Source organism: Haematobia irritans, chromosome 3, assembly GCF_050003625.1.
Source record: "Haematobia irritans isolate KBUSLIRL chromosome 3, ASM5000362v1, whole genome shotgun sequence".
Lineage (NCBI taxonomy): Eukaryota > Metazoa > Arthropoda > Insecta > Diptera > Muscidae > Haematobia > Haematobia irritans.
This window is the reverse complement of record NC_134399.1, coordinates 172748473-172773371: the sequence shown is the minus strand read 5'-3', so window position 1 is coordinate 172773371 and position 24899 is coordinate 172748473. Positions and strand designations below refer to the sequence as shown.

At 31.8% G+C, this 24899-nt stretch overlaps 1 long non-coding RNA gene across 1 annotated transcript; it reads right to left on the bottom strand.

Annotated features, from left to right (window-relative positions):
* Window positions 1-241: 241 nt before the first annotated feature.
* Window positions 242-24036, bottom strand: LOC142230610 (uncharacterized). The gene is made up of 2 exons (XR_012720748.1): window positions 23583-24036; window positions 242-742 (listed from the first exon to the last, which is right to left on the bottom strand). It is a non-coding gene; the product is annotated as an uncharacterized LOC142230610 (long non-coding RNA).
* Between the last annotated feature and the right edge of the window lie 863 nt (window positions 24037-24899).

Genomic DNA, 24899 nt, shown 5'->3' with positions numbered 1-24899 from the left:
TGAGTTTTTTCATTTTTTTTTTGTTTGTCGTTGTATTTGAATATTTGTAGATTTGTAATATTTTAGGGTATTTTCTTTTAAAATATAGCAATTATTTTTTTACTTATTTAAATAGAACAATAGCAGATGTTGTTGATGTTTTTGTTTTTTTGTTTTATTTTGAGGAGTTAACATTTAGAAAGCAAGCAAGGATATTTTCATTCAATTATGTTTTCTCTACAATTTCGTTTACACACTGATACACACTAATACAACTACACAAATGGACACAAATTGCTTTGGATTTCTTTTTATTTTCGCAAAATTTTTTTGTTTTGTGTTATTTTTATTTACAATATAGCTTAAGCAAATTTTATAATTTTTTTGTGTTTTCTCTTTTTTTTTATTATGCAAAGCAATTTTCTATTATTCTTAATTTAACGATTATCTGGGTGGTTTTGATATTTTTGTGTTATCAAGAAAAAGATAGATAAGATAGACGGTATTATTTCACAAAACAGTTGGGGTTAATATTGCACATTTAACGTATGGTATGGTGGTTTTATTTTTACGATTATGTTTTTTTGCATTTATAAAGCAAATATTTTTAGGCTTTAAATATTTGCTTATTTGTTGATTTTTTTATTTAATTTTTGGATATTACACTCAATTATTATTTTGCCTTTTGTATCTAGGCTATTGGGGATATGGAATTACTCCTTTAGGCTCACATATATTTTTTACATTGTATATGCCAGAAACACTGAAAACAAAAAAAGAGAAGAGGATATTAGGAAACAGGTTAACAGATTACAAACAAATATCAAATAAGATAAATATAATTTATGTATATATTTAAAATAAAAAAAAAATGCATTACATCCTCATCACATGTAGCGGGTATATTTCAATTGAAATGAACAAAAGAATTTAAAAAGTGGGCCGATTTTTATAAAAACCAACTAATGTCCTCAGAAGTTCTTGAAATTGTGAAGGAGGTTGTAGCGCAGTGTTAAGGATTTTTTTCCATGTCCGACAATTTGTTCAAGTTTGCTTAAGAAACTTGTTCTCGACGATTTCTTTTAAACTTACAAAAATCAATGTTAGGCTAATTTTGTACACATTTAATAATATATATGTTTCTATATAAAATAAGTGAGTAAAGTAGAAAGTCGGGCGGGGCCGACTATATCATACCCTACTGAATTAGTAAACATAAGCATTTGTGGGGTATCTTTGGTATAGGTTTTGGAGTATCATTGGTATAGGTTTTGGAGAACATAAAGGGGGGTACATGTTTATGGGTGTCTTGTCACAATCTGAGCTGAAATATCTAATATTAGGAGCTATAGTTTATTTTGCACCAAAAGAGTTAGTATGCCACTAATATTGAGTCTATTGTTAAAAAAGAGGAAATCCGTCAATTAGTTGTGGGTAATAAATCCAAATTTCTGCAAATAGGGCAATATATTTATGTAAGAGCTACATGTAAGTCTAAATACGATCAGCTAGTACATCAAAATTTGAAATTTGAGTAACATTGGTTAATAAATAAAAGTATTATGGTCAAATTTGGGAAAATCGAGCGACGCATATATATGGGACCTATATCTACATCTGAACCAATTTGTACAATATTTTGCAGGTATGATTGATACCACAGAAGGTCACTTTGTGTAAAATTTGAGTACGATCAGTTAATAAATGAGGCCCCTATGGTCAAAAAAAGGTTATTATGGGCAAATTTTTCAAAATCGGGCGATACATATACATGCTAGCTATATTTAAATTTGAACCGATTTCGAAGAAATTTTGCACATACAGTTAGTGCTATAGAGAATTACATTTAGCCAACTTTGGTTACGATAGTTTGATAAATAAGGGTTTTACGGCCAAATTTGACCAAATCAGGCGATACATATATATGGAAGCTATATCTAAAGCTGAACCGATTTCGATGAAATTTCGCACATACAGTTAGAGGTATAGAAGATTATATATAGCCAACTTTGAGTACTATCGGTTGATAAATAAGGGTTTTACGGTCAAATTTGGCAAAATCGGATGATACATATATATGGGAGCTATATCTAAATCTGAACCGATTTCGATTATTTTTGACACATATTGTCAGTACCATAAAAGATTAGAGTAAGCCAAGTTTGAGTAAGATCGCTTAATAAATAAGGTTTTTATGGCCAAATTTGGGAAAATCGGGCGATACATATATATGGGAGTTATATCTGAATATGATCCGATTTCTTCCAAATTCAATAGCGTTCGTCCTTGTGCCCAAACAACACCCTGTACCAAATTTCATCCAAATCGGTTAATAATTGCGACCGGAATCCTGTGAACAACAAATACATGGACATACGGACGGACGGACACCAAGCGCTAGATCGATTCAGGAGGCGATTCTGAGTCGATCGGTATATATTTTATGGGGCCTAAAATCAATATTTCAGGTAGGCACATTTTTTGGCCGATCAAACTTATTATACCCTGACCACTATGTGGTTTAGGGTATAAAAATCTGTTCTGAAACTGATGCTAACATAAACTTCATTGCAAACTTATTTATTTTTATTTATAATATTTCCAATTAAAAAGTTGATTGAAATTGAAAACTTAATTAAATAAAAAATTTATTGATACAACTAAACAAATTAAAAACAAGAATAAGGCCGTAAGTTCGGCCAGGCCGAATCTTATATTCCCTCCACCATGGATTGCGTAGAAACTTCTACTAAAGATGGTTATCCAAAATTAAATTGCTCGGGTTGCGGTCGATACCAGGCCATCTTAAAACTTCTTAACATCATCTTCTAAATTGTAAGTTAGTCCATGCGGGATATTTAGTAGAGAAAAGAAAGATCGATTAAATACGTATATATTCAGTTCTTGTCCGGTATATATAGGGAAGAAATAATTACGAACCGATATGAACTTTTGTGCGGCAATTGGAATATGGGGGGTCGCTTTTTATGGGCTATATATCATTATGAATACGAGTCTACTAAAAATGTCAGATTTTTTACTGTTTGGTAGATTGGTAGAATTCTTGATATTTTGGAAGATTTTGCAAAATATTCCTCTCCAACTATGAAATTCTTCATAAATTTTCCATAAAAATAAAATTTTGACAAAATTTTTTACAGAAATAAAATTTTTTACAGAAATAAAATTCTAACAAAATTTTCTATAGAAATGAATTTTTGACAAAATTTTCTATAGAAATAAATTTTTGACAAAATTTTCTTTAGAAATTATATTTTGACAAAATTTCCTAAAGACATAAAATGTTGACAAAATTTTCTATAGAAATAAAATTTTGATAAAATTGTCCATAGAAATATAAAATTTGGACAAAATTTTCTACGGTAATAAAATTTTGGTAGATTATTTTTGGCTCGAGTGGCAATCGTGATTTTTCTGTGATTGGGGATCAGTTTATTTGGGGGCTGTATATAATATAGATCGATACAAACCAATTTTGGCATGGTTGTTATCGGCCATACACTAGTGAAATGTACCAAATTTCAACCGGATCGGATGAATTTTGCTCATTCAAGAGGCTACGGAGGTCAAATCCCGGGATCGGTTTATATGGGGGCTATAAATAATAATGAACCGATATGGACCAATTCTGGCATGGTTGTCAGAGAACATATACTAACACCATGTACAAAATTTCAACCGGATCGGATGAAATTTGCTTCTCTTAGAGGCTCCGCAAGCCAAATCCGGGGATCGGTTTATATGGGGGCTATATATAATTATGGACCGATGTGGACCAATTTTTGCATGGTTGTTACAGACCATATGGGAGCCACCGTGGTGCAATGGTTAGCATGCCCGCCTTGCATACACAGGGTCGTGGGTTCAAACCCAGTTTCTACCAAACACCAAAAAGTTATTCAGCGGTGGATATCCCACCTCAGTAATGCTGGTGACATTTCTGAGGATTTCAAAGCTTCTCTAAGTGGTTTCACTGTAATGTGGAACGCCGTTCGGAATATTAATTTTTGTTTTAATCAAAAAAAAATCTTTTGAATCAATTAAATTTTTTATTGAATATTTTTGAAAATGAATCAAAGTTGGAAATATTTTGGTGATATTTTTTTTTCTATGTAATTGAAGCCATTTCAATTGAAAAAAACTAATTGGAGCAATTAATTTCATGATTTTCTTTACTTTTAATTCATTTTTGATTTCAGTAGAACGTAGAATTTTGAAAATGATACACTCAAAAAAAATTTACTTGGATTCAAAGACTTTGACCTTCGCTTAAGGATTTTGGTATTGATTCCGAGCCAACGATGCGGCTTCTTTAAAATAAAGAAATTTTTTAGCGACCCATCTGGCTTTATATCTAGGACCAATAAAATTAAAATTAGGATACAGATCTCATTTATCAATTTTGCATTCTCTTTTCGCGGTTGTTAATAAAGGTACTCACGTACAAACAAATACCAGTTTAAAAATCCAAATACTTCAAATTAAAAAATGTTTTCTTAATTTCAAAAAAAAAAAAAAACTTTTAACCAAACATGCTAAATCTTCAAAATAAGTCTTAGCCAAAATTATACCGGATACTTCAAATTATGTTTTCTTAATTCTAAAAAAAAATTAAACCAAAGACGTAAATCCTCAAAATAAGTCTTAGCCTATATTTGAAGAGTTTTTATCTTAATCTAAAGTTTCAATATTTCAATTAATTTAATGATAATTTCTTTAAATCAAAAATGTGTTTCTTTACTTTAAGGAAAATTAGCCTTAGTTCAAAGACAGGCTACGATAACGGAGGGACGCAATTTTACAAAATTTGTGTCCTAAATTTAATGAAAACAATTTTTTTGACTCAAAGTTTATAAACTTTATTTTAATAAAAATTTCGTTATTTTAAAGAAATTTGTCCTTAATATTTTGTAAATTTCGCATCCTAAAATTTTTCAGTGTAGTTAATGGCAATGGCAATCTCAAAAATTGCATAATTTTAGTTAAATTTTTGCATGGCATATTTCATTTTTTGTCATAAAACAATTTACTTTTTTGTTTATCTACATAGCTCGTCATATTATTTTAATACCAAGAGATCATATCAGATTAGAATTATTAACCATAAATATTACGAAACTTCTCACTTTTATTCTGTCCCTTAACCTCTGAAGCAATCAAAGGGCATATTCTTTTATTTGCCTTCCTACACTACTACTTAAATATGAAATACATAGTCTAGACAAGTCCTTGAAACAATCCATCCTTGTCTCAGTTACGCCTATTTTTCATGTTCATCGTTGAAGTCATTTGTATTCTCTTACTTCACAATTGACACTGACCTTGCAACTGGTCATCTCTCACAAATGTTTAAATATTTCATAACATAACATTCGTAGTCATCTTATATCTTTGTTTAATTTATTGTTATTTTTATTTAATTTTTTTCTTATGATATGCGAGCTCTGGGTCATTATTAGATATATGCATGGTTGAAAAAAAAAACAAATCTGTATAATTGTAAACGTATCAAATTTCTTTCAATTTAAAGTCTAATTTTTATATATTATTCTAAGTTTAATTGGGTTTAGCATTATTGTTGTATTCATCTTTATCAAAATTCATCAAAATCCTAACTGTAGTGCCATAATTTTGAAATTTTATATGAATAACTTAAATTTCTCGAGATTTATTTTAATAATGATATTGGTATACTTAACATTTTTATATGCAATGTATGACTAAATACTAAAATTTTATTATGCAGAAAAAATTATTTTGCAAAAGTTGAGATTATTTTTAAATTAAAAAAAAACCATTAGTAATTCATTGTTCATAATTAAAAAAAAATTAAAAAAATTCCTATCTAACTTTAAATTCTTAGTTTCAATAAAGGAAAATTCATTGAAGACGAGGATGAAAATTTAAGGAAAAATTATTTAAAACAAAGTATAAATGCGTTCCTTTAATTAAAATACTACTGTAGTGAATTTTGTCCAAGGGTTTTCCATTTCGATGTAGTTCTTTTTTGCTTAATTTGAGAGGACTGTTAATATCCTGTCAGCATTTAGAAATTCGATTTTATCCCCATCGTTACCATCGTTACACTGAAAAGCAGCATGCCGGGTTCCAAAGATATTCTCTTCACACCAATGATTTTGGTATTACGTGATATTTAAGATTAAGCAACCTAAATTTTAGGATGCGCAATTTACAAAATATTAAGGACAAATATCTTTAAAACAATGAAATTTTATTTAAAATAAAGTTTATAATCTTTGTTTCAGCTTTTTTTCATTAAATTTAGGACACAAATTTTGTAAATTAGCGTTCCTCCGTTAAGGTCGCATGTCTTTGAACTAAATGAAAATTTCCTTAAAGTCATGCATTTTCGATTTAAAGAAATCGTCCTTAAATTAGCTAAAATATTGAATCATTAGATTTAAGATAAAAAGGCTTCAAATATAGGATAAGATTTTGGTTCAAAGTGTCTTTTTAAATTAAGAACATTTTTTATTTTGAAGTATGCGTTCAAATTTAAAAGAGAATTGAGAATCTTAAAAGTATCCTTAAAAAAAGTTTAATTGGATCCAAAGATTTTGACCGCCCCTTAAGGATTTTGATATTGATTCCGAGCCAAAGATGCGGCTTCTTTAAACAAAAGAAATTTTTTGCGACCTATCTGGCTTTAAATCTCTCTCATTTATCAAATTTTCATTCTCTTTTCGCGGTTTATTAATAAAGGTACTCACGTACAAGCAAATTCCAGTTTAAAAATCCGAGTTATAACTGGTATTTTAAAGTAAAAAATGTTTTCTTAATTCCAAAAAACTTTAAACCAAAGACGCTAACTCCTCAAAACAAGTCTTAGCCTATATTTGAAGCTTTTTTATCTTAAATCTAAAGATTCAATATTTCAGTTAATTTAAGGATGATTTCTTTGAATCAAAAATGTGTTTCTTTATTTTAAGGAAATTTTTTCTTAGTTCAAAGACATGCCACTTTAACGGAGGAATGCAAATTTACAAAATTTGTATCCTAAATTTAATAAAACCAGTATATACGGCCGTAAGTTCGGCCAGGGCGAATCTTATGTACCCTCCACCATGGATTGCGTAGAATTTTCTACTAAAGACTGTCATCCACAATCGAATTGCTTGGGTTGTGGTAATACTCTATATGATTATGGACCGATATGTACCAATTTTGGCATAGTTGTCGAAGACCATATACTAACACCACGTACCAAATTTCAACCGGATCGGATGAATTTTGCTCCTTCAAGTGGCTCCGGAGGTCAAATCTGGAGATCTGTTTATATGGGGGCTATATATAATTATTATATTATATATGGACCAATTCGTGCGTGGTTGTTAGAGACCATATACTAACACCACGTACCAAATTTCAACCGGATCGGATGAAATTTGCTTCTCTTAGAGTTTCCGCTAGCCAAATCTGGGGATCGATTTATATGGGGGCTATATATAATTATGGACCGATGTGGACCAATTTTTGCATGGTGATAAGAAACTATATACATACACCATATACCAAATTTCAGACGGATCGGATAAAATTTGCTTCTCTTAGAGGATCCGCAAGCCAAATCTGGTGATCGGTTTATATGGGGGCTATATATAATTATGAGCCGGTATAGACTAATTTTTGCATGGTTGTTAGAGACCATATACTAACACCATGTACCAAATTTAAACCGGATCGGATGAAATTTGCTTCTCTTAGAGGTTCCGCAAGCCAAATCTAGGGATCGGTTTATATGGGGGCTATATATAATTATGGACCGATGTGGACCAATTTTTGTATGGTGATAAGAAACCATATACATGGTTAGGTAAGGTTAGGTTATGTGGCAGCCCGATGTATCAGGCTCACTTAGACTATTCAGTCCATTGTGATACCACAGTGGTGAACTTCTCTCTTATCACTGAGTGCTGCCCGATTCCATGTTAAGCTCAATGACAAGGGACCTCCTTTTTATAGCCGAGTCCGAACGGCGTTCCACATTCCAGTGAAACCACTTAGAGAAGCTTTGAAACCCTCAGAAATGTCACCAGCATTACTGAGGTGGGATAATCCATCGCTGAAAAACTTTTTGGTGTTCGGTCGTAGCAGGAATCACACCCACGACCTTGTGTATGCAAGGCGGGCATGCTAACCATTGCACCACGGTGGCTCCATATACATACACCATGTACCAAATTTCAATCGGATCGGATGAAATTTGCTTCTCTTAGAGATTCCGCAAGCCAAATCTGGGGGTCGGTTTTTATGGGGGCTATATATAATTATGGACCGATGTGGACCAATTTTTGCATGGTGATAAGAAACCATATACATACACCATATACCAAATTTCAGCCGTTTATATTGGGGCTATACGTAAAAGTGGACCAATATGGCCCATTTGCAATACCATCTGTAGGTCGGATAACAATAACAACTACTTGTGCCAAGTTTCAAGTCGATAGCTTGTTTCGTTCGGAAGTTAGCGTGATTTCAAAAGACGGACGGACATGCTTAGATTGACTCAGAATTTCACCACGACCCAGAATATATATACTTTATCGGGTCTTAGAGCAATATTTCGATGTGTTACAAACGGAATGACAAAGTTAATATACCCCCCATCCTATGGTGGAGGGTATAAAAAATTTTGAAGCAAATATTATAAACTTTATTTTAATTAAAATTGCATTATTTTAAAGAAATTTGTCCCTAAAATTTAGGTTGCGTAATCTTTAATATCATGTAAATATTTTTTTCAGTGTAATTATGAACCGATATGGACAAATTGTTTGCATGCTTGCTAGAGGGCATATACTAACGCCACGTAGCGTAGTTCAACCAAATCGGCTGAAATTAGCTCTTCCAAGAGACTGCGCAAGGCAAATCTGGGGATCGGTTCATACTTGGGCTACACTTAGAAATGGTCCAATTTGCAATACCATCCGACCTATATCAATAAAAACCAAGTTTCAAGAGGATAGCTTATAGCCAAGTTTCAAGAGGATAGCTTATAGCCAAGTTTCAAGAGGATAGCTTATTCCGTGGTGCAATGGTTAGCATGCCCGCCTTGCATACACAAGGTCGTGGGTTCGATTCCTGCTTCGACCGAACACCAAAAAGTTTTTCAGCGGTGGATTATCCCACCTCAGTAATTCTGGTGACATTTCTGAGGGTCTCAAAACTTCTCTAAGTGGTTTCACTGCAATGTGGAACGCCGTTCGGACTCGGCTATAAAAAGGAGGTCCCTTGTCATTGAGCTTAACATGGAATCGGGCAGCACTCAGTGATAAGAGAGAAGTTCACCAATGTGGTATCACAATGGACTGAATAGTCTAAGTGATCCTGATACATCGGGCTGCCACCTAACCTAACCTTATTTCGTTCGGATGTTAGAGTGATTTCAACGATATTTGGTCAGTCCACATCGTTGCCAATTAAGTCGGCTCATCTCGCATGAAATGTCCTCACCAATCAGTGATCTCTTAAAAGCTCAAAACAACCTTCAAATTGTTCCCATTTCCCGCCGAAATTTTTAATCTTTCACCCATACTTACAAAACTAATACGATTCTGTTATAATTTATCAAAAATCATGTACAACATATATGACTAAAATGAAAATTTGATTTTAAGAGTGTTCGTAAGATTCATTTCATAGCGGTTCCCATATTATAATTTAATATTTTAAAAGATATTAACCTATGCCAAGTAGAAAAATTTGCGTCGATTCAGCTGTCAAAAATTTTGTGTCAACCTTCGCCAACAAAAATGGATCGGTTTCATACAGAGAACGCGTTTCTAGTCGATTTAGGGAGTAAAAATTAAATCGAAGATGGCTATGACGGCTATACCGGAAAGGGCAAATGTTTGGGGGATTGTTTCGAGGGATTGTTCAGCAAATTTCTTTAGCATAAGTGTATAATATAGGGAGGAGTTTACTTTGAAGATGATAAAGTTCATTTAGAATTAAAAGTAACGATTTTTCATATTACAAACAAATTCACGTTCCTTTTCCCTGTTAGGTCTGTATTGTCGCCAGATTTAATAAAGACCGAAATATACCATTTCAAATTTTTACAAACTTAAAAAGTCGACGTTTTGATATTCACTACAATATTAAGGGATCCATTTGTCCATGGAAATTAAAAAAAAAAAAACGAATGTTATAATCGCAATTACTCATAATAAATTACTTTTGGAATTTATAAACCTCGGACTATACATAATATATGTAAGGCGGAGTTAGAAAACCAAAAACTATTTTTGTGGTTGTTTTTTTTTTTTTTTATTATGGGCACAGTACAAAGTACTGTTGAAACAAATTAATTGCCTGACTTTAAGATAATACCTTTAAGTAAATGTACTCTGGATAAAAATTGCTCGTCATTTCCGCAATGCTTCATTCGTTGAGAGCCGACAAAAACGACTGCGACTTTGGCATCCAAAAAACTATCGGCGATGCAACTCGTCGGCTTCATTCTACGATTCAATCACATCTTTTCTGAACTTAAAATGATACGATTCTAATGATTTTGATTTGTAGCAAATTTACAACAACCATTGATTTGAATTTCATCATTGTGGTTAATACGAAAACATTTTTTCTTTTCCAATACTTTATGTCAAATAGTAATGCTGTCTTTCCATTCCAATTTAATGTCAATGAACGGACATTAGGTCAGCCAGCTATTGACATGACAGGTAGAAATCATATTGGGGAGGAAATAGTAGAGGAAACAAACTAATGAAGAGGTATTAAAGTCTACAAAACTAATTTCTCGCACAACTGCATTAAAGCCTATAACAAAAACAACTAACATTACCAGACAATCGAAAATGTAACAACGACAACAACAAAACCAAACAAAAGGCAACTGTCATTACCTTTCAAGTTGGGGACACAGTAGAGAATATCTCAAGAAAAACAAGTATATACGGCCGCAAGTTCGGCCAGGCCGAATCTTATGTACCCACCACCATGGATTGCGTAGAAACTTCTACGAAAGACTATCATCCACAAGCGAATTACTTGGGTTGTGGTATCTTAAAACTTCTTAACATCGTTTTCTAAATTGTGATTTAGTCCATACATGGTATATATTAGACAAAAAGGTTATGTATAGTTAAGTCTACAAGTAATTACGAATCGATATGGACTTTTTGTACGTAGAGAGCCAGAATTGAAATATGGGGGTCGCTTATATGGGGGCTATATACAATTATGAACTTGATATGGTCAATTTTTGTGTGATTGGGGATCGATTTATCTGAGGGCCATATATAACTATAGACCGATATGGACCTAGTTAGGCATGGTTGTTAACGACCATATACTAGCACAATGTACCAAATTTCAACTCACTCGGATGAAATTTGCTCCTCCAAGAGGTTCCAAAACCAAATCTCGGGATCGGTTTATATGGGGCTATGTACGATTATGGACTGATATGGACCACTTTTGACATGGTTGTTAAATATCATATACTACCACCACGTACCAAATTTCAAGCAGATCGGATGAATTTTGCTTCTCCAAAAGGCACCGGAGGTCAAATCTGAGGATCGGTTTATATGGGAGCTATATATAATTATGGACTGATAGGAACCAATTCCTGCATGGTTGGTGGATACCATATACTAACATCACGTACCAAATTCCAACCGAATGGGAAGAATTTTGCTTCTCTTAGAGGCCTCGCAAGCCAAATCGGGGGATCGGTTTATATGGGGGCTATATATAATTATGGACCGATGTCGACCAATTTTTGCATGGTTGTTAGAGACCATATACTAACACCATATACTAACACCATGTACCAAATTTCAGCAGGATCGGATGAAATTTGCTTCTCTTAGAGGCCTCGCAAGCCAAATCGGGGGATCGGTTTATGTGGGGGCTATATATAATTATGGACCGATGTCGACCAATTTTTGCATGGTTATTAAAGACCATATACTAACACCATGTACCAAATTTCAGCCGGATCGGATGAAATTTGCTTCTCTTAGAGGCCTCGCAAGCCAAATCGGGGGATCGGTTTATATGGGGGCTATATATAATTATGGACCGATGTGGACCAATTTTTGCATGGTTGTTAGAGACCATATACTGACCCCATATACCAAATTTCAGCCGGATCGGATGAAATTTGCTTCTCTTAGGGGCCTCGCAAGCCAAATCGGGGGATCGGTTTATATGGGGGCTATATATAATTATGGACCGATGTGGACCAATTTTTGCATGGTTGTTAGAGACCATATACCAACACCATGTACCAAATTTCAGCCGGATCGGATGAAATTTGGTTCTCTTAGAGGCCTCGCAAGCCAAATTTTGGGGTCCGTTTATAAGGGGCTATACGTAAAAGTGGACCGATATGGCCCATTTGCAATACCATCCGACCTACATCAATAACAACTACTTGTGCCAAGTTTCAAGTCGATAGCTTGTTTCGTTCGGAAGTTAGCGTGATTTCAACAGACGGACGGACGGACATGCTCAGATCGACTCAGAATTTCACCACGACCCAGAATATATATACTTTATGGGGTCTTAGAGCAATATTTCGATGTGTTACAAACGGAATGACAAAGTTAATATACCCCCCATCCTATGGTGGTGGGTATAAAAAACTACGTACGAAGTGTGTTAGAATAGGAGATTTGTAATGATAAAGGTGGGAGATAGAGAACATCTCTCTCTATTTTTACTAACCAAACTAAGAGTTTCAAGAGAAGGAGGTAGACATTTCAAAGGCAATGGGGTAATTGCAATTATACACGTTATGAATGTTAATTAAACGAACACGAACGAAAGGCCATACTATGGGGGAAGGTAAGAGAAGAGTATAGGACGAAGGCAATTCAAGCAAACGCATGGTTGAATTTTACCGCCGTCACAAAAAATTGCTGCATTGGTAATATTCATAAAGCCTAGAAGAAAGAAAAACGAAAAACCCCCAAAAAACGACTACGAGAAAAAAGAGAAAAAAAATCATATTGAGACCAAAAATAAAAACAAAATAGAAAAGTAAAAGAAAAAAAATTGTAACAGATATAAATGAGATAAACAAAAAGTAAAATAAATGCACAATATTGCTTTTGCCAACCACTGTTGCTGAACGAGCGAGCGAACTGCTTTGAAATTCACTTTGTGTTAATACTTCTAACCTTCAAAGAGGGTTGATTGGCCGCTGTTACTATTCACCGGGTGTTGTTTTTTTTTTCTATTCTGGCCCGTGTGTGTTTGTTTTTACGTTGAGGTAATACGAAGAGAGGTGTATCGATTTTTTTTGTGGTCTATTTTTATAAAACAAAAAATTTTACTTTCATTCACACACACACACACTTATGAGACGGCATTCTTCGATGATTGTAACTCATCGTACAAACCTTTTTGTGAAATAAAAATAAAAGTAAACTAGCGTAATACGTAAAAACACGTTGAAATATAGACACGTCGTTTGATACACTACTAAATCAAAGATAAATAAAAGATTTCTTGAGAGTTGCTTCAAGCAAAGAGAACGTCAGTATAGTTAACAAACAAAAAATAAATAAATAAAACGTTAACCTGTGAGAGCGGTGTTGAGGAATGTTGCCAGATCAATATCGATCGATGTTTGTGTGGGTAACATTAAGCATTCTAACGTAAATGTTACTGGGATCACTACACTCAAAAAAAGTGAACCCTATATTTCACTAAAGCCGATTTAACTTCATGGAATTATTACAGTTTAAGGAAGTTTCCATGATTTTAGTATTTTTTTTGCGTACGTTAGTTAAATTAACTAAAACAAAAATGAATAAAATTATACACAGATGAAGCATAACGATTAACTAAAATAGTGTCTCCCACAAAATAGTTCAGAATTTCTTAAAAATTTTAAATTTTACCAATAATGCGCCCATCTTCAACTTCGTATGTCACTAAAGACATTCTTGCAATTTTGAACTCCAATTTTTTCCTTCAAACTACAAAATTTTCTTTAACATGTGAAAAAACTTAAGTATGTCTAATAAATTTTCTTGAATTTGTCGAAAACTACTTACTTATTTTGTGATATCGGTGCGATGCCAAAGTGTGTAATACTGTTTAGTTAAAATTTTCTAAAAATATACAAAATTTTCTAAAATTAACCAAAAGATGTCTTCCTAGCGGGTTCACTGTGTTTTTTTTTTTCAGTGTAGATCATGCTATGTTCGATTTTCGAATGGAAATTTACGGTTACTTTATTCAAATAATAAATTTTAATGCGAATAATTGTACTCTCTCGATGTGTACGCTCTTTTTTATCTACTCTGAAAAAACAGTGAACCTATCAGGAAGAAAAATGTTGGTTATTTTAGAAAATTTAGATTATTTTTGGAAAATTTTAATTAAACAGTTTTACAAACACTGCCATTACGCCGATATCACATAACCAAGTAAATATTCAATTCAACAATAAATTCAACAAATTCCGTATATGCTAATCTTCAAGGCCGTAGCCAGGATTTTAATTCGGGGGGGTTCAAAAAAATATTCATATAATCTCATGTCTAGATAATTTTATTTATGCATAGGTATGTATACAATATTTTTACAATATTAAATTGAGCCGACGGGCTTTTTGGGCAGCAAATAAATCAATGACTTCTTCAGTCGGCACATTTATTCGGCGATGAACCGACATTAATGCCAATCCATTGAGTCTACTCTCGCTAGTCGAATTTCTAAGATACGTCTTTAATCTCTTCATTGTTGAAAATGAAAGTTCGGATGAGTACGTAGTAACTGCAGGGATGGAAAGTGCAGTACTATAGTACTTTTTTCAATACTTTTTCACCCCGGTCAGTACCGTAGTACCCCCGCGAATGATTTAGTACCTTTTGTGTAGACATTTTTGAGTCGATATCAGATTTATGGTACAATATCTTTGACAAAATATTTTAATATTTTGAGAAAGTCTTTATCAACCTTATTTGCTAATAGTCTTTTACAAATATGGCAAAACAGACATGTTCATGTGGGAAGAAAATCTCGATTTTGTAAAAGACATAGTCAAAAACAGGATTTTGTTGATCTTCAAGAATGTTTTCAGTCGAAAAAAGAATGCGATTCTATATTATCGATTTTTTATTTCGGTAGAAAATGTTGTCAAAATTTTATTTCAATTGAAAATTTTGTAAAAATTTTAGTTCTATAGGAAATTTTTGCAAAATTTTATTTCTATAGAAAAAATTTTGCAACATTTTTTTTACAGAATTTTGTCAAAATTTTATTTATATAGAAAATTTTGTCAACATTTTATTTTCTTTAAAATGTAGTCTCTTGACAATAATTTTCCAGTGAAATTTTTGTAAAAAGTACCTTTCCGCTCAAAAAATACCTTTTTTTGTACTTTCTTAAAAATTGTATTTTCCATCCCTGAGTAACTGGCAAATTGACCAAAATTTTTAAAAGAATATGCACGTTTGGAAATATCTCTTTATTGCACTCTCCAAGTGCTTCCATCGCTGAATTAGGCAGGTTCTTTTCGCAGGTTTTGCGCCATTTCATTTACACATGTGTGTTTGGCTATTTCGTTGTTGTTGCTATGGTTAAACAAAGCGAGTCATGTTCACAAAAAGAACAACAAACACAAATAAAAAGCAGAAAGACATTTTCCAAAAATGAAATTTGTGGTGCGAGAACCAAAACAATTTGTTTTTTTCGACCGTCGTTTGACGGGCTTTTCAACTGGTATTCTATGATTTGTGCAAGTTTTATAGGTAAGCGTTTTTCAAAATAAAACCTCCAGCTTTTCTTCAACATCTTCGATAAGATTTTTCTATGCAGCTAAAAATATATATTTATTTATATAAAAATATTCATTCATTTCGGGGGGGGGGGTTTGATCCCCCTCATCCCCCCCCCCCTGAATACGGCCTTGCTAATCTTTCTCCAATTTGGTGTGGAATGGTAATGAAAAAGCACTGGATATAAAGGTTGATTTTTTAGTTGTAATTTTTTTCCAACGCTGGTTTAAAGAGCTGACGCACGTTTCGAGTTTCAGTTTGGCCTATAATTTAACCATGAATTGTCTTACAACCGGCCACATATAATGAAACATCCCAAATATGCACGCACAGAAAAAACATATTTGGACATGGTTGCCGCATCCATTTAATGCTTTTCTACACTGAAAAAAATATTGACCTAATATGGAAGATTATGCAACTTAAATTTTAGGACTAAGGACAAAATTCTTTAAAATAATGAAATTTTAATTAAAAGAAAGTTTATAATCCTTGCTTCAAAATTTTTTTTTCATTAAATTTAGGACACAAATTTTGAAATTTCCCTCTGTTGAAGTTGTAGATCTTTGAAGTAAGGCAAATGTTCCTTAAAATAAAGAAAAACATTTTTAATTTAAAGAAATCGTTTTAACTCAACTGACATATTGAATTTTTAAATTTAAGATAAAAATGCTTCAAATATAGGCTAAGACTTATTTTAAGGAATTGCATCTTTGGTTTAAAGTTTTTTTACCATTAAGAAAACAGTTTTTACTTTGAAGTACTTGGCATAATTTGGATTTTGAAACTGGAATTTGTTTGTACATGAATACCTTTATTAATATATCGCAAACAGAGAATAAAAATTCGATGAATGAGATCTGTATCCAATTTTAATTTTATCGATCCTAGAGTGAAAGCCAGGGAGGTCCCTAAAAACGTCTTTATTTTAAAGAAGTCGCATCTTTGGCTCGGAATAAATACCAAAATCCTTAAAGGAAGGTCAAAATCTTTGGATCCAAGTAAACTTTTTTTTGAGTGTAGAGTATGTAATTGTCGCGAAAACCATGTATTTTGTCTTTGTAAAAATAACTTTCTAGCAGAGAAAAATATATGTTGGCAATAAGCATTTAAATGGTTCTCAAATGCTGCAAACATGTTCTATTATTTAAATGATAGAATTTGAGACCATTATATGGTCGCGAAAATCATGTACCTGACCATTTAATTTTTTTACTTTCTTGCAGGGAAAAAAGTATTTTTATAGGTTACGTATAGACAAGTATAGAACCATTAAATGGCCAAAAAGGCCATGTACATTGTTTTCGTGACCATGTAATTTTTAAATTTTTTTTCAGCGAAAAATTTACCAGGTACACACGATTGTCATTTTGCGCGTCAGTCGTGTGTTTATTCAGAAGTGCGAAAGAGGGAAGGGTAATTGAAAAAATGTACCTGTTTTTTTTTTTTTGTTCTGCGTTTTGTTATATGGTTTAATTTTTATTTGCAGTTACATGATGTCTGCGTTTGTACGTTTGATGAGCACGAAGTAAATATGAAATGATTACTTATTGTTGAAATTAAACCAAAATAAAGTGTGCAAAAATATGTGATGTTATAAATACAAATAAACAATGATTTATTTAAATGATAGAATTTGAGACCATTATATGGTCGCGAAAATCATGTACCTGACCATTTAATTTTTTTACTTTCTTGCAGGGAAAAAAGTATTTTTATAGGTTACGTATAGACAAGTATAGAACCATTAAATGGCCAAAAAGGCCATGTACATTGTTTTCGTGACCATGTAATTTTTAAATTTTTTTTCAGCGAAAAATTTACCAGGTACACACGATTGTCATTTTGCGCGTCAGTCGTGTGTTTATTCAGAAGTGCGAAAGAGGGAAGGGTAATTGAAAAAATGTACCTGTTTTTTTTTTGTTCTGCGTTTTGTTATATGGTTTAATTTTTATTTGCAGTTACATGATGTCTGCGTTTGTACGTTTGATGAGCACGAAGTAAATATGAAATGATTACTTATTGTTGAAATTAAACCAAAATAAAGTGTGCAAAAATATGTGATGTTATAAATACAAATAAACAATGATTTAATGTATAAATAAATAAAAACCAATAAATAAAGTTCATTTTGCGTTTTCTTTTCTCAAGTGGCGTCTTTTTTTCGACGACGAAAAAGTTTTTTAGGTTGTGACCATATTCTTTTAACTGAAAGGAAACCATTTTTGACGAATGCCATAACATTTTAGACCGTGACCATTTTCTTTTGATTCAAACAAAATTCTTTTTATCAATATAATAACATTTTAGATGAGGAAAATTTTATTTTTCTTAAAACCATATTCACTGAGCCAACATGGTTGCAGGTGAAAATGGTACATGGTCGCCGCAAAAATAGCTCCTATCATATTATTTTGCTCTTCGAATATGATTGTGGCAATCATGTTTCTTCTCTGCGTGTGGAAACCTACACTGAAAAAAGAAGCATGTCCGGTTCCAAAGATTTTGTCTTTAATTTTGGTATTGATTCCGAGCCAAAGAAGCGGAAAATACAGGTAAGGATACTTTTAAGACACAATTCTCTTTTAGATTTGGGTTTTGTGTACTTGCTTCTAGGAAGCAAATTTTAATTTTTCGCTTTTTCAGCTTTTTTCCTTCATATGCTATCAAAGTCCTTTAAAAACGAGCTAACGACAACTTTATTTTCTAAATTAAGACTCGACTTCCAGTAGAAATTATGCTATGCTTCAAGTAAAAAACGTCTTTAAAATAAAGTGTGGAAAAACTTGTCCTATATTTGAATGATTTTTTGCTTTGTAGTCAAGACGCAAAAAGACAACAAATTTAAAGACAATTTCATTAAATTTAAAGAATTTTTCTGAATTATTAAAGTCAAGTTGACCTTAGCCGAAACATTTTTTCTTTCATGTTATGACACCAATTTTTAAGTGATACCACTTAATTATAAGGACAATATGACTTCATTGAAAAGTTTATTGACTTTTGGACAAGGAAAAAAGCTTATATATTAAAGAAATGCGTCTTCTATGCTAAGCAAAATTTGCATTCGTATTTTAAAGACATGAAATCTTTGACCTCACGACAATATTTTTTTCAGTGTACTATTGCCAAATTTGTCCAGAGGTATCCACTAAAGGTAGATACTACACCGAAAAAAGTAAACTGTTTTATAGTAAAGGTGGGTATTAAGTTCGAGTTTAGCCGCTAAAGTCGTATTTTTTCACGATTACTTTTCTTTAATAATCCATTTTAAGGAATACAAACTTTGTGAAAATTTGCTTTGGGCTATTCCCCGTCAAGTTGTAATAAAATTTGCAACAAATATGTATAATTTTATGCCTTTTTGCTGATTTAGTTTTCACTTTAAGAACGAAGTGAAGTTTCATATTGAACTTATGTGTACGGTCATTGAACTTTATACCCACGTTTAGTTCATAAAAAGATTTGGGACTTACTTAAACAAATTAATGTTTCATTGAGCTATGGAAAATTTTGAAAAAAATAATAAAATGTAACTACTAGCACGACTTTTGGACAAGGGAAAAACTTTATATCGGAGAAATGCGTTTTCTATGTTGTGCTTAGTACTAAGTTCGTTTCTGCGAAAAACGAATATCTTTATCTATCTCTGTAAATAGGGTCTCAAACTCAGGGATGTTAACTTATTTATGCGAAATAATATGCCTGCCTATTTTTTCGTGTGAAAAATCCAGGGTTGTATAAATATATGTCTGAATATACTTAAAACAAAGTTTTCGCATTTATTCCGCGCTAACATTTTTTATATGGAGTATAACAGTTTTTCGTGCGAAAACGTGATCTTAGTACTAGGCTTTAAGCAAAAAAAATGTGTATTTCATTTGTGTAAAACTTTGTTTCTCATTTTTTTTCATGAAAAATTTTCTCACATTTGGTATAGTTGAACTGAAATTTACTAATTTTCATGAACTAAAATAAAGTTAAATCGGCTATAAAAATAATCTATTGTAGGTTTTTCAGGGGTTTTAAATATGCAGCTACAAGATGGCTTCCACATAAGGAATTGTTCGATATTTTTAGGTTGGTGGTATCCGCTTGCATATATTTTTTTTAATTTAAATGACTGAAAGTTCGCACCCTGCGAAAATGGCTAAATTTATTTGTCCATGCTTTGCATATATATTTAAATATAAAATTATAAACAAAAATATTATAAAAGAGTGGTTTTTGGTTGGTCAGTTGTTTACTTTTTGAAAATCCCATTTTTCATCCTTGGTCCAAAATGTGTAGACAGCGGTATCAGAATAACGATATAACACCCTCAAAAAAAAGTCGCTTCTGTAACATATACCCCAAACACATTTTGCTTCAAGCATATATATTTTCAGGATTGGTTCAAACAAAATATTGTTTGTATTATTCAAACATATTATGTTTCACCTTAAAGCATACACTGGTAGAAAAAAAATTTAATGGAATTTTCTACATTTTTAAAGCGTCAATTGGTTACTTCCATTATTTTACTTGCAACATACTCTCAAGGTCTCTCTTTCTAAACAAATATCTGCTTATAGGCTATTTCTAAATTAATATATGTTTTCATCTAAGCATATTATATTTACAAACATTTTATGTACCAAACATAATATGTTCTAACATATTAACATATATGTCCCTACACGCTCATAAAAAATCGCTTCTGTAACATATACTCCCAAACATATTTTGCTTCAAGCATATACATTTGTGGGTATTGCCCAAACATTTATATGTTTGATCTCTTCCAATATATAATATGTTTAAAAGCATATTGGTCTAAACAATATATGTTTGGGTAGTCTAAGTTCCAAACATTTTGTATTTTTGCATCCAAATTCAATAATGTTGTCTTCCAAAAAACAATATGTTATTATGTGACCATATAATATGTTTGGAAGCATTTTGCACCCAAAAATATTATATGCTTAAAAAATATTCTCCAAAACAATATTGTGCTCAAAATTTTATTTATTTATTTATATATTTACAATCATAATGAATTATGAAAATAAACAGGTAATATAGGTGCTAACAACATAGGTTTTCGACCTGAATGCTCAAAATGTTGTTTCTGCCCAATTGTATATTCCCCACATCTTTCTCACTTCCACGAGATTTTTTAGTTCTTAGCACCTTTTTCTGTAATACAAACATTGTAGAAGAAATTATTCAATTTTATGATTTTTTTTATTTTAATTTTACCTTTTGCCGGACGGGGACTCGAACAGCGGACCACACAGTTTGTAAGGATCAAAGAAGTAGCTGATCAATTGCCCAAGGAAAAATAAAATGTTAATTTTGTAATAACAAGCAACAACCACCAACTTAATTCAATATCGCTCCCTGTTAAATAGCGCTCCAAGCTACTAAACACATATATGTTAATAGGCTATTTCTAAATTAATATATGTTTGCATTCAAGCATATTATATTTACAAACATTTTATGTCCCAAACATAATATGTTCTAACATATTAACATATATGTCCCAAACATGTTATGCTAGTTTATGAACATTATATGCTTGCACTCAAAAATATTGTGTTTAAAAATTTGTGTTCCAAACATATAATGTTTATAGCCAAACATATGAAAAACAGTCTTTTTCAACCGTGTAGTTTATGAACATTATATGCATGCACTTAAAAATATTGTGTTAAAAAATTTGAATTCCAAACATATAATTTTTAAACCCAAACATATGAAAAGCAGTCTTTTTCGTCCCTGAATATTTTTAGAAAATTTTAACTAAACAGTATTACAAACGCTGGCATCACGCCGATATCACAATAATAAGTAAATATTTTTCGACTAATTCAACAAAATTTATTAGACATAATTATTATTTTTTTTTTCACTTGTTAAAGAAAATTTTAAAGTTTGAAGGAAAAAATTGGAGTTCAATAATGCAAGAATGTCTTTAGTGACATACGAAGTTCATGATGGATACTGGCACTTTTTTTAAGTGCATGTTGGAGAATACACAACCCGCATTTAGGTGAAACATACGGTCGTATTTCTTTTTTATTATTTCTAAAATATAGAGTTTTCGGCACAAGTGCCAAATAAAAAAAAATCTGGCATCATGTTGCATGGAATGACAAATAAAAAAACTCTCATTACACTCGCACTCTGAACGTAACAATAATTCACTATTACTGATATTATTTCTGTTGTTAGTGTGCCCTTAAAGAGGTGGGGAAGGGAGTTCGAGAGCGACATAAATAATGAGCAAAAAAATCAAAGAGAGTTATCATCATTTATCATCTAAAAATGGTGAGAATAAAACATACACACACACACTCATACACGCATTAACTTTGCCGAGAATAATAAAAGTATTCACAGAGTAACGTCATATGAACGTGGTGTCTTTTATGGGATGTTTTTGTTGTTGTTGCTGCTACTGCTGTTGGTGTTTTTTGCCTTAATATAATCCAATAAAACGACAAGTGAAACACACATATCTTCCCAAAAGGAATCAAATAAGAAAACAAATAAAAGGAAATTAAAAGCAAACAGTGTAGTTTTAAGTAGAGAATATCTTAAAAGAAGTAAACATTGAAATTCTTATAGGTAGTATATCTGAAATGTTCTTTTCTTTGCATTTTACATAGAAGCTCTTGGGTTGAGGGAGAGTTTAAAGTGAGGTAAGAGAATGAGAGTACATTTTTGTAGTTAAATGTGGTTTACTCAATTCTCCAAGTAAAGGCCATAACCTCACATTATATTTGATATGGTTAAAACAAAAGTGAAAAACCGGTATAACTTATTTAGTAGATAAATATATTTGGCATTAAATGTTTTTTTGTGAAAGGTATATACATTGTGGCACATTTCTTATACATTTTTTTTCAAATATTTGGGCAACATGTATTTATTTGGTAATTTATATAGAGGAGTTGTTGGTTGGGAAAAATCAATGAATGAGCATAGCACCATAATACACTCGATGCGTTATAAAACTGGAAAATCACAACAACAATGTTACGAAACAACTACTGTGTTTTTTTGTACAAAAACAAAAACCAAAAAAATACTAGTAAGGAAAATTTTACAAGCAATCTGTAAAATATTTGCTGCAGATGAAACAGGCAGGGGTATAGGGATGACAGCAAAAACAACAATGATAATAACAGCAGGCCATGAAATGAAATATATGACAGAATGGATGAATGAAAATAGAAAAAACTCCCCTAATAAGGAAAAACAACAACTAAACACTAGTCCTCTGATATTACACCACAGCTTGGGAACCATAACAAATTTCTGCTGTTTTGAAGGATATGACACATAAATTGTATTTATAATTTTTCCAGATTTCTATGTGAATATTTATAAAAAAAAATCCTTTTTTTGTTTCTTATTACTCACAATTTATTTCATGCTTTGATAAACTATAAAATATTCTTTCATTTATTTTGTAGCTTTTTATTTTATTTTAGTAATATACTCGGGGCAAAAAGAAACACGCACACACATACATAATTGTACAACACTCATACTCTCTTATTGGTTTATTCTTCTCGCAACATTCGCAAAATCACACTAACACATACACCCACACTCGTATATTTTAGGGCTATATAGAATTCTTAATTTTTTTCTTTTTGGTTTTTCACTTTGCACTGCTTCTTCTTACATATCGTTGTTGCCTTCTTGGGATTTCTTACAAGATTCTTATAAGCCAACTATTATCACCCAAAAAAAAAAATGGGAAATCTTTTTTCCAACTTAATATTTTATGCTAATCACCTTTATATAATTTATAGTTGAACAATTTCCATTAGGGCCTGGTTAATAAAACTCCAAATTGTAAACCTTTCTCGGTGTTTCGTTTTTTACTTCTTACACTTGGCCCTTGGTAAACATTTCGTTATTCACTTGCTATTTTTCCCGTGTGGTTTTTTTGTTTCGTTTGGTTTTTTTAGCGATAAGGAAACATTGCGTTTTTTATCCGAAATTCATTTTGATTTTTTTGTTGTTGAGATTTTTCTCCTGAACTCCTGGACAAAATCACAAATCGTCTATACTCGGACGTTTAACGTACGTACGTGCTTACACTCGAGTTAATGAAAAACGACTGTTTCTCTGTTTGGCTTGTATTTTGGCTTTGTTTGGGCCGTAAAGAAAACGCACAGAGAGATATTATGGTTTTACACTCCTTCTCTCTTTTCATATACGACGCCGTAATTACTCTTTAGTTAACGAGTATCCGGTAGCCAAATACAACTCTACCGTTTTTTTCCAAGTGGAAGTAAACAACAAAAGGAAATGTCTATTATATATGGGAGAGTCTAACGGAGAGAGAATGAGAGAGTAACCATTTGACAACAGCGATGCAAAAATATGTACTTATTTATTACGGGTTTTGTATGCATCTTTGACGTAGTTGCCTTGCGAAATGACTCAATAAGCACATGGTTCATAATACATGCACCAAAAAACAAAATTAAATCCACCATGAATGAAAATGTAGGTGTAAATGTTAACTAAAATCTTGTACAAATTGCAGTTTGACACAAATAAGTCAATTCTTTTTGTCAGATTGAAAGAAATTTATTCGATATAATAGATTTTTATTTTGAAGGAAAAAAGTTGAGCTAAAAATTGTTAAATTGTCTTTAGCGCTGTAGGAAGTTCAAAGATAATTATAAAGAAAAACTAACTTAAAATAATATAATTTTCATGAAATAAAATAATGTCAAATCGGTTATAGAAATTTTAGCAAATCACACATAAAAATAAACTATTCGATGGGAAAAATGAACTGCTCGTGCGAAAATTCAAATAAGTTGTACTCCACTTTTTGTGATTTTTACTAAAATTTCACCATCTCATAGAAGAAAAACTCATCTAAAAGTAAAGAAAAAATAATAGGAGCAAAATCATGACCATTTTACCCACACATTCGTATTATTTTTGCGAATCGAACGAAAATGTTCTTCTGCTTTAGTTCACATTGAGCTCTATATCTACGATCTGTTCATAACATTTTTAAGACATACTTGAGATACGGAAAATTTCATTAAGTTGTGGAAAATTAAAAAAAAAAAATAATTACAAAACATC